This window comes from Macaca mulatta, chromosome 9 (genome assembly GCF_049350105.2).
Source record: "Macaca mulatta isolate MMU2019108-1 chromosome 9, T2T-MMU8v2.0, whole genome shotgun sequence".
In the NCBI taxonomy this organism is placed as follows: domain Eukaryota; kingdom Metazoa; phylum Chordata; class Mammalia; order Primates; family Cercopithecidae; genus Macaca; species Macaca mulatta.
In genome coordinates, this window is record NC_133414.1 from 66,846,652 (window position 1) to 66,856,825 (window position 10,174).

Consider the following 10,174-nt stretch of genomic DNA (forward strand, 5'->3'; position numbering starts at 1 on the left):
AAAGATAAAGAATTAGTCATCCCAGCTGTATTTTCTGATGTGATGGTGGTAGTCATAGTGTGTACATGACACCAAAGGCCAGTGAATGCATCTGAGGGATTGAGAATTCTGCTGGCTTTCTTGAGCTATTACTTGGAAGTTAGGTAAGATGTCTATAAATAATAATGAGGGAGAAGACAATTTCTAGAGAGAGAGCAGCTGGAAAAGTTACAGAAAAAAATAAAGAAACCAAATTATTTATTGTAGCTCTATCTGGGTAATTAGCGCAGAGCAGAGCAATTAGCAATAGCATTTACCACAACACATCATTACTATTTTTGTTTATTGCTAAACCACTTATTGATGAAATAGGTTAAGTGTCAGTTTTTCAACAATCAACCATGTCCCATCTGTTATGTAATTGTTATTTTCAAAGCTTGAGCTTCAGCAAATGGAATCATTAAGGGACACTCTCTTGCACTTGCTCCAGTACTATCCCCCTCTGTTTCATAAATGGTTTATTTGCAAATCAACATCTGTAAAAGGGAAAGAAAGAGCACAGTAGGACACAAGGGAACAAGAAGTTCACACAGTGATCAGAGATCCAGGAAAAGGTTGGGGAATAATTTGTATGTCTGAACACTTCCAGCAAAACAGCACTTGTTATGGGGTTTTTGTTGGGCCTTGTATTCCTGAGATGCTCCAATTACTGAGCAGGATGGCAGGTCCATTGTCACAACTGCTGAGCTCATGAAGCAACACAGATAATATATCTGTAAAATGAATGCTACAATCACAAATTAATTAGATTCTCTTTCAGAAGATAAAAGTTAGAAAAAAATTGCTTTTCTTCACCAGGATACTAATGTGGCAGGAACACAACAGGAGGTGCCTAGTTTGTTGAACCACAGGTATGAAAAAATGGATCTGTGTTTGCAAATATTTCGCTTTACATGCAACTTTCAGTAAAAGCCAGTAAAGGCATTACATCCTGCCAGATTTAATAAACGCTTCTGTCTAGTGTTTGTGGTCAGATGGAAGAAAGCATTGGCTTGCTTATCTGCTTAGGGGCTATTTTCTGTCATCTTCTTCCAGCTGCTGTGAGTTTCCATTGGCAAGAAGTCAACAATACAGCATAAAGTTATTCGTAGGACAAAACAGCTACAAAAGGCCTGGCCTATTAACACAATGACTATGATTGCACTCTTAAGAACTAAACTGGGGTTTTGTAGGATTTTTGCTAAATTTTAGCTGACAGCACCAAAAAACCCATGTACTGTACCCAGAGAAAAGTGTTTTATTTATTTTTTATGCATTTCCTCAGATGTAAACATGGCTTATTTATCCAGAAATTTCGAACACATTTAAACTCATGCCATTTCTCATTAGAAAGAACAGCATGCTTTCATCACTCCCACCACTCTAAGGCAAGAGTAATGTCTTATTTTGTATTAATTTGGAACGACACAGTGACAGATTGATTTCTTTCTTCTGGTAAACAAATTCAACCACAGAGAATACACAATGTACCAAGTGAAAGTTCATTTTCAAATACTTCCACACAAGTTATCCCTCACTTTTCTCCAAAAATGTCTGTTTTCACTTGGTGTGAGTAGAGACAGGCCTGAGTAGCCCTAAAGGCTCGTTTCCACCATCTTCATGGTGTTTATTCAGCTCAGGAGGTCTTGGCCAGCCCCCACAGTTGATGTTTACATCAACCAATGAGCTCCGGAAATTCCCTGTTTCTAATGAGACCAGTTATTCCACTGGGGAACTTTCATTGTGTTCTATTATTTTACTAGATACATCAAGCAACCCCTTTCAACTTTTTAAAAAATAGAGAGGTTTAGGGGACAAGTTGCCTCTCCTAGGTCCCTGCCCATCAGATATCAGTGACAGAACTAGAAACACTGCTCTTTGGGACCCTCTGCCTATCAGCTTTCCCCAATAACCTTACTTTAAATTTACATTGTGTGGCATAAGGTGCATGTGTTTCTGCATGAAATATGTCTTTTGTCAAGCATTTTTCATACCATTTGTATGTTCATATCTCACATATACATAAGATATCTATGTACATATATACATGTGTGATTGGTTGACTCCATGGAAACAGATCTCATGAATAAATAGGACTGGCTGTATATACTTTCATGCTATCATGATTTTACATATGGACATACAGTTTTCTCTCTGTATCCATGAAGAATCATTTCAGGACCTCATACAGATACCAAAATTCATGAATGAATACTCAAGTTTCTGATATAAAATGATGTAGTATTTGCATGTAACCTATACACATTCTCCTGTATATTTAACTCATTTCTAGATTACTTATAATATTTAATATAATGTAAGTGCTATGTAAATAACTTGTACTATAATATTTGGGAAATAATGACAATTCTGTACATGTTCAGTACAGATGTAATTTTTATTTTTTTCCAAATTTCTTCAGTGTGTGATTGGTTGACTCCATGCCAACAGAACTCATGAATAAAGAGGACTGGCTGTATATACTTTCACGTTATCATGACTTTTTTTTTTTTTCCTTTTTTTTTTTTTGAGACAGAGTCTCGCTTTGTGGTCCAGGCTGGAGTGCAGTGGCACGATCTCGGCTCACTGCAAGCTCTGCTTCCCGGGTTCACGCCATTCTCCTGCCTCTGCCTCCCGAGTAGCTGGGACTACAGGCACCCGCCACCACCCCCGGCTAATTTTTTTGTATTTTTCGTAGAGACGGGGTTTCACCATGTTAGGCAGGGTGGTCTCAATCTCCTGACTTCGTGATCTGCCCACCTTGGCCTCCCAAAGTGCTGGGATTACAGGCGTGAGCCACCGTGCCCGGCCTGTTATCATGATTTTATTCTTCATACACGTAAAGTGAAGATAATTTATACTCCTACCAACTATGTATTGGAGTATCCTTTGATATCCACACTAACTGGCACCATGTTATATTTTTTTCCAACCTGATGGGAAAACACACACACATCTTTTTTTACATTTACCTGGTGTCATCTGTAGAATTATGATGTTCATAAATTTAGAAAGGAGAACTTTATTTTTCATAAATGGTTGAAGCCTGCAGGGTGGCCATTCTGACAGGCTAGGAAGAATAACCTTTGGCCAGAAGCCAGAAACAAGACAGTTGGAGGTAGGATCAAAGGGAAAAGAAATTTAAGCTGAGCAGGGTGACTGAATACATATTGAATAAGCTACAGGAGGAGTCATGAGTATTTATGAGAGGAGAAACATGCACATTTGTAATTAGCTCCATGCTTCCTCACGGGTCCCATGTACAAACAATGGCAGCATTAGCATGATCGGAGGGTGGAGTATTCAGCCCTCTGATGTCAAAAGGTAATGTAGAGGACATGAAAACCCTCACTGCATGTTCTCAGTAGGCTGGCCAGAACCATTCCATGGTCAGTGATCTCTTATCGGACAATAAAGGAGAAGCAGTGTCAGATGGTTGGTTAATAGGAGTGGTGGAGTCTTTTGAAAGGGCTGATTTCTGTTTAGTCCTTAGGGAAGAAAGCCTAATGGTAGTTAATGATGGACAGGGTATAAGGAGGCAGTCTGACTTCACAGCCTGTCATGGACAGGAACTCAGTTTTTAAGGTTTCCCTGTGGTCCCTTTGGTCAGGAGAAGGCTGTTTAGTCAGTTGGTGGGCTTAATATCTCACTTTTATTTATCACTGGTAACTAATAAAATTGATCATAGAGCATATTTGGATATATTAATGTTTTATATGAAATTTCTTTTTATGCCTATTGGCCACTTCTTAATTTTAATTTTTTTAAATGCTATGAGTGAAAATAATATGACTGGAAAATTTTCCCAATAATATTTAGCTAGAGCATTTCGCCCCATAGAATTGAACTGTTAGTATTGTCATTTACTGAATTCCTTTGTGTCAGTAGATATTTCTCTAGTCTATATTGAATTAATTTTATTTACCACTGTTTAAGATTTTTGCATATATGATCGTTAGCAAAATAGGCCTATAATTGTATTTTCTTATATTATTTTTATCCAAGATTACTGGTAAAAGTAATTATACACTTTGGATTTCAAATACAAAAAGTACTTTTTGTACATTTATACTCTAAAGGTACTTTTTGTTTGTAACTCATTTTCCATCTGATATTTTAAAATTTGTTTAAAGCAATAATTATAAATTGAAGTTGCTTGGCACACAATGAACAAAGGTGTAATTTGTGACCGTACATCATAAAGGTGGAGGAGGACAAAAATACATAGGAGCACAATATTTTATATTATGAAAATTATTAATTTTAATTTAAACTAGATTGCTATAAATTAGGATGTTGTCTATAGGACAACCATTAAGAAAATTACATACATATATATATATGCACATATACATATATGTATGTGTATTTATGAAAAAAATGACTGTAATAAAATGTTATAAAGTAAAATATCTGTTTAATACTAAAGAAAGCAGTAAAGTATTTGTAATTCAAACTTTGTAAGATATATAAAAGAAAAATAGCAAAATAGCAGAAGTGAGCCCATCATTATCAGTAATTAGGTTAAATATAAATTGATTAAACTTTTTAATTAAAGGCCGGGCACGGTGTCTCAAGCCTGTAATCCCAGCACTTTGGGAGGCCAAGACGGGCGGATCATGAGGTCAGGAGATCGAGACCATCCTGGCTAACACGGTGAAACCCCGTCTCTACTAAAAAATACAAAAAACTGGCCGGGCGAGGTGGCGGGTGCCTGTAGTCCCAGCTACTCGGGAGGCTGAGCCAGGAGAATGGCGTAAACCTGGGAGGCGGAGCTTGCAGTGAGCTGGGATCCGGCCACCGCCCTCCGGCCTGGGCGACAGAGCGAGACTCCATCTCAAAAAATAAAAATAAAAATAAAAAAACTTTTTAATTAAAAGGCACATATTGGTGGAATGGATGTAAGAAATATGATCCAACTATATGCTATCTATAAGAGGTTCATTTTAAAAGACACTGATATGTTGACAATCAAAGATGGAAACAGATTTCCATGCAAAAAGTACTCAAAGAGATCTAAAAGTAGCAACTTTAATATTAGGTAAAATATACTTTAAGAAAAAAAGTTACTATAGACAAAGAAAAACATTTTGTTATGATAAAAGGGTCAATTTATTAACAAGATATAGCAATTATAAACGAATACACACTGAACGATGGAGCCCCAAAACATCTGAAGCAAACATTAACATAATTGAAGGAAGAAATATAAAACCCAATTATAATTATTATAGATTATTACATAACTCACCTTTCAAAGTGCTCTTAATATACCTGTATTTTTGGTTTTCATTTTTTCCAACAAATAACATTAGATGATTTTGTATTCCAGGAATTTTCCTACTTTTTTATATTTGCTGATGCTATATTTTATTTTCTGTGATTTCATGGATTTATTAGTTTTTAAATATTTAAAGAAGTATATACAGACATAGAGATATATCTACCTATCTATATTCTGATAAATTTTAGGAACTTATAAAAAGAGGATTAATTTTAGAATTAAATCCAATATCATAAATACTTTGATAACATTGTATTTATATTCTTTGGACCATGAAATATATTTAATTATACATATGTAATATTTAATTATTATATTCATATTATATATACTTATATATAATTATATTCCATGAGCCATATATTTATATTAAATATTTTAATTTCAATTAAATAAATCTGTTTTTAAATGTATATGTTATATATATACATTTGTTCATTGTGTGTCAATCAACTGCAATATATATATTTTAACCACAGCTACATGAAGAGCAAAGGTGGTGAATTTAACAGTTTCCTCATGCATAAGATAGTTTATTCTTAATATCAAGTTATGTTTCTGTTTCTGGAAATACTGGTTAATAGATATCCAGAGAAATATTCCCACTAGAGAGCATATAAAATTCTTTGTGAAACAGAAAAACATTTATTTAAATATACATTTCAATATCTATATGTATATATAGAAGTCCAAATATAGAGAGAAAAATTCCTCAACATCAGGAAATAAGTAGAGTTTGAGTTTGGAGAAGTGAGTAACTCTTATGCTGTGACTAGCTCTCCTGATATTTTCTAATAAGTGATGATTTAATCAGGTTATAACATGCACAGAGGGACAGCAGACAAATGTGCTAAGTCTATGCAGAGTAGCATTTTAAATTGTACATCTTCTATCAGAGTGAAACACTTGAAAAATATTTATTCTATCCTTAGCTGTGGGTAAGTGAGGAAAAAATATCTAGGTCAAAAATTGTGATGACTCAATGAACCTGACAGAAACCCAAACAAAACCTGTATGGAGGCACAGACTTTAGACTCAGGGCCTCTTTGAGTTTCAGTAAGTGCCAATGGAAATGAGCTAAACATAAAACAAAAGAAGAAAAAAAAAACCCAAGCCCTCTGGGGAAACATGTCACCATGGGCAAGAATCAGCAAAAATCACATCTTGCTGAATTAAGCCTGCAAAATCTTGAAAAATTGGTATTATCAACTATGAAATATATAATAAAACAATTATGTTTAATATATATAAGCACAATTATAACTAATAAGACCCTAGCAAATTTGAAAAATGTACATTTATCAAAAAATATATACTTGAATAAGAAAATAGCTTAAGGGTTTAATTATAGACTCATATTTTTACAGCAGATTAAATTCTGAGAAAAAGAAATCAGAAATTCAGAAGAGTGCACAAACTACTCACAACCCAACAAAGAGAAAAGCTTATGAATATGAAATAAAAATGAGGATATATAAATGAAAGGATGATAAATTCAAAGTTTTAATTTGATTTTTAGAAGGAGAATATAGACAGAATAGCCGAGATATAACTATTTGAAAATAAAATGAATGAAAATTATCATTAATGAAAGTCACCAATTCAGAATTCAAGTACTAAGTGGAATAAGTGAAAATAAGCATGTAAAAATAAATAGGTGAATGGATCTATTAGAATAAACTATAGAACTCTAAAGAAAAATAAAACTCTTCCAAAGCAATCACAGGAAAAAGGATTTCCTACCTATACATGAAACTTCTCAATAATGTTGAAAACCAGTAAGAGTGAAGAAGAACTTGCAAATTTGAAGATAAATAGTTATCTTTTAGAAACCTTGGAGTTTTTTGGTTTTTTTTTTTTTTTTTTTTTTTTTTGCATCTGTTGTGAGAGCAGATTGCTTACAAGTAACAAAAGCACACCTAACCTAAGCAAAAACCAAACCAAAAAAAAAAAAAAAAAAATGACATATATTGCAAGAATGCTAGGGTGTGTAATGGAACTCAAGGGATTAGCATGTATTATAGACCTCCACAGGAACTAGAATCAAGAACTGGGAATAGAAAAGGAGCCAAAACATCTGCTTTGCCTTCTCTAATTCTCTTATTCATTCTCTCTCTCTGTCCCCATTTCTCTCCCTGCCTCTTACTGTCTTTCTCTCCCTCTCTCTTCCTTTCCCACTTTCTCTCCCTTAGACCTCCTGCCCACTCTCCCTAATCCCCTTATATGTCCATGAATGAAGGAGATCTGGGAAGCCTGAGAGTATTGATTTCGGGGTAGAGTTAGAAATACATTTTAGTAAGAAGATGAATTTGCAAATACAGAGTCCATGAATAGTAGTGATTGTATATAATGTGTAATTTACTCTTCATATATCATGCTTCTTTTTGCTTTGTTTACTCCTTGAATATTGTAAAAGAAAGCCGTGAGTATTGATTTATGATTTATTACCATCTTTCTCCCTAATCTGCAAAATGCAATTGCTACATAAACCTTGGGTGTATTGGATGAACCAATATTTTGCCTTCTAAATTTATCTCCTAAAAAAGAAAATCAGCTGAACATCTAATTCATATGTCATCACTCTGAAGTTTAGTTTAACTTTGTTTAGATTAAATTAATTACCTTAGTGATATACATGTCTGAGAAGAAATAAGTTCATATGGAAAATTACCAATTATCTAAAAAATAATAACTATTTTCTATGTTATATCTAAGAAGCACATTTCAACTTATGGTGATTTTCTTATAACTCTTTTTACTGACTAAACTCTCCACACTGTGATGCATTCATTTAAAGTTTAATTTTATCTTAATTATAATAAATAAATTTTCCTTTAATAATTCTCAAGCCCAAACATTTGATTTAAAAAGTCTCATTGACCACTGTAAATAAACTTTAGTGTGTATTCACTAACTCTAAATAATGACTTCACAAATAGGGTGGGTACTAACAGAAAGGTTTTTGTCATGATACAAATTGATATGTCACTAAATAATAAATATGAAATTATCTAGTAATTATGATCAGGTTTTTCCTAATTTTATTTATTTGTACTCATTGTAATTGGAAAATAATATCATAGAAAGTTTACAAAAGAAGGAAAAAGTCACTCCTGGGGACATAATTACACTTATTTGATATCACAAAAAATATAACATTTCAAAAAAGAATATAAATGGTATTAAAAAGAAATACACTGGCCAGGCATCGTGGCTCATGCCTATGATCCGAGCACTTTGAGAGGCTGAGGCAGGTAGATCACTTGAGGTCAGGAGTTCGACCAGCTTGGCCAACATGGTGAAACCACATCTCTATTAAAAATATAAAAAAATTATCCAGGCATGGTAGCATATGCCTGTAGTCCAACTACTTGGGAAACTCAGGCAGGAGAATCACTTGAACCTGGGAGGTGGAAGTTGCAGTGAGCCAAGATCATGTCACTGCACTTCAGCCTGGGTGACAAAGCAAGACTCTGTCTCAAAAAAAAAAAAAAAAAAAATGTAATATACCACAAGAAAAAAATATTTTTTTTTTCAAAATCAACAATCAGTAGTATATTTTATACTAAAATTTAGGAAAAAACACCAAGGAATCCTCATTAAAATTAGTAATATAATGAATTATCATGCTTGCTTTGGCATCACATACACTAAAATGGGATATGATACAGAGAAGATTAGCATGGCTTCTTCACAAGGATGACATGGAAATTCATGAAGAATTCCATATTTTTTGATGCAAAAATCTTCAGTAAAATACTGACAAACCAAATCCAGCAGCACATCAAAAAGCTTATCCATCACAATCAAGTTGGCTTCATCCCTGGGATGCAAGATTGGTTCAACATATGCAAATCAATAAACATAATTCATCACATAAACATAACTAAAGATAAAAACCACATTATTATCTCAAGAGACATAGAAAAGGCCTTCAATAAAATTCACCATCCCTTTATGTTAAAAACTCTCAATAAACTAGGTACTGAAGGAACACACCTCAAAATAATAAGAGCCATATATGACAAGCACACAGCCTGTAGCATAATGAATGGGTGAAAGCTGGAAGCATTCTCTTTGAAAACTGGCACAAGACAAAGATATCAGGGGAAACCCCACACCCAATATTCATTGTGGGTTCTTTTCTATTTCCCTAAGCATTGGCTGGTCTGAGAAATAAAGGGAAAGAGTACAAAAGAGATAAATTTTAAAGCTGGGTGTCCAGGGGAGACATCATATGTTGGCAGGTTCCGTGATGCTCCCTGAGTCATAAAACCAGCAAGTTCTTATTAGCGATTTTCAAAAGGGGAGGGAGTGTATGAATAGGGTGTGGGTCACAGAGATCACATGCTTCACAAGGTAATAAAATATTACAAAGCAAATGGAGGCAGGGTGAGATCACAGGACCACAGGACAGGGCGAAATTAAAATTGCTAATGAAGTTTCGGGCATGCATTGTCATTGATAACATCTTATCAGGAGACAGGGTTTGAGAGCAGACAACTGGTCTGACCAAAATTTATTAGGCAGGAGTTTCCTCATCCTAATAAGCCTGGGAGTGCTACAGGAGACCAGTGCTTATTTCAACCCTTTGCCTTCGACCATAAAAGACAGCTGCTCCCCAAGGGGCCATTTCAGAGGCCTACCCTCAGGAGCTATTCTCTTTCTCAGGGATGTTCCTTGCTAAGAAAAAGAATTCAGCAATAGTTCTCCTATTTACTTTTGAAAGAAGAGAAATCTGGCTCTGTTCCACCTGGCTCACCGGCAGTCAGAGTTTAAGGTTATCTCCCTTGTTCCCTGAACATTGCTGTTATCCTGTTCTTTTTTCAATGTGCCCAGATTTCGTATTGTTCAAACACACATGCTCTACGA

General features: G+C 34.5%; 1 non-coding gene across 1 annotated transcript; it reads left to right on the forward strand.

The window, feature by feature from the left end:
• Positions 1 to 8,932: 8,932 nt before the first annotated feature.
• LOC114670163 (U6 spliceosomal RNA) lies at positions 8,933 to 9,036 on the forward strand. Its single transcript, XR_003719651.1, has one exon. It is a non-coding gene; the product is annotated as a U6 spliceosomal RNA (small nuclear RNA).
• Positions 9,037 to 10,174: the final 1,138 nt, after the last annotated feature.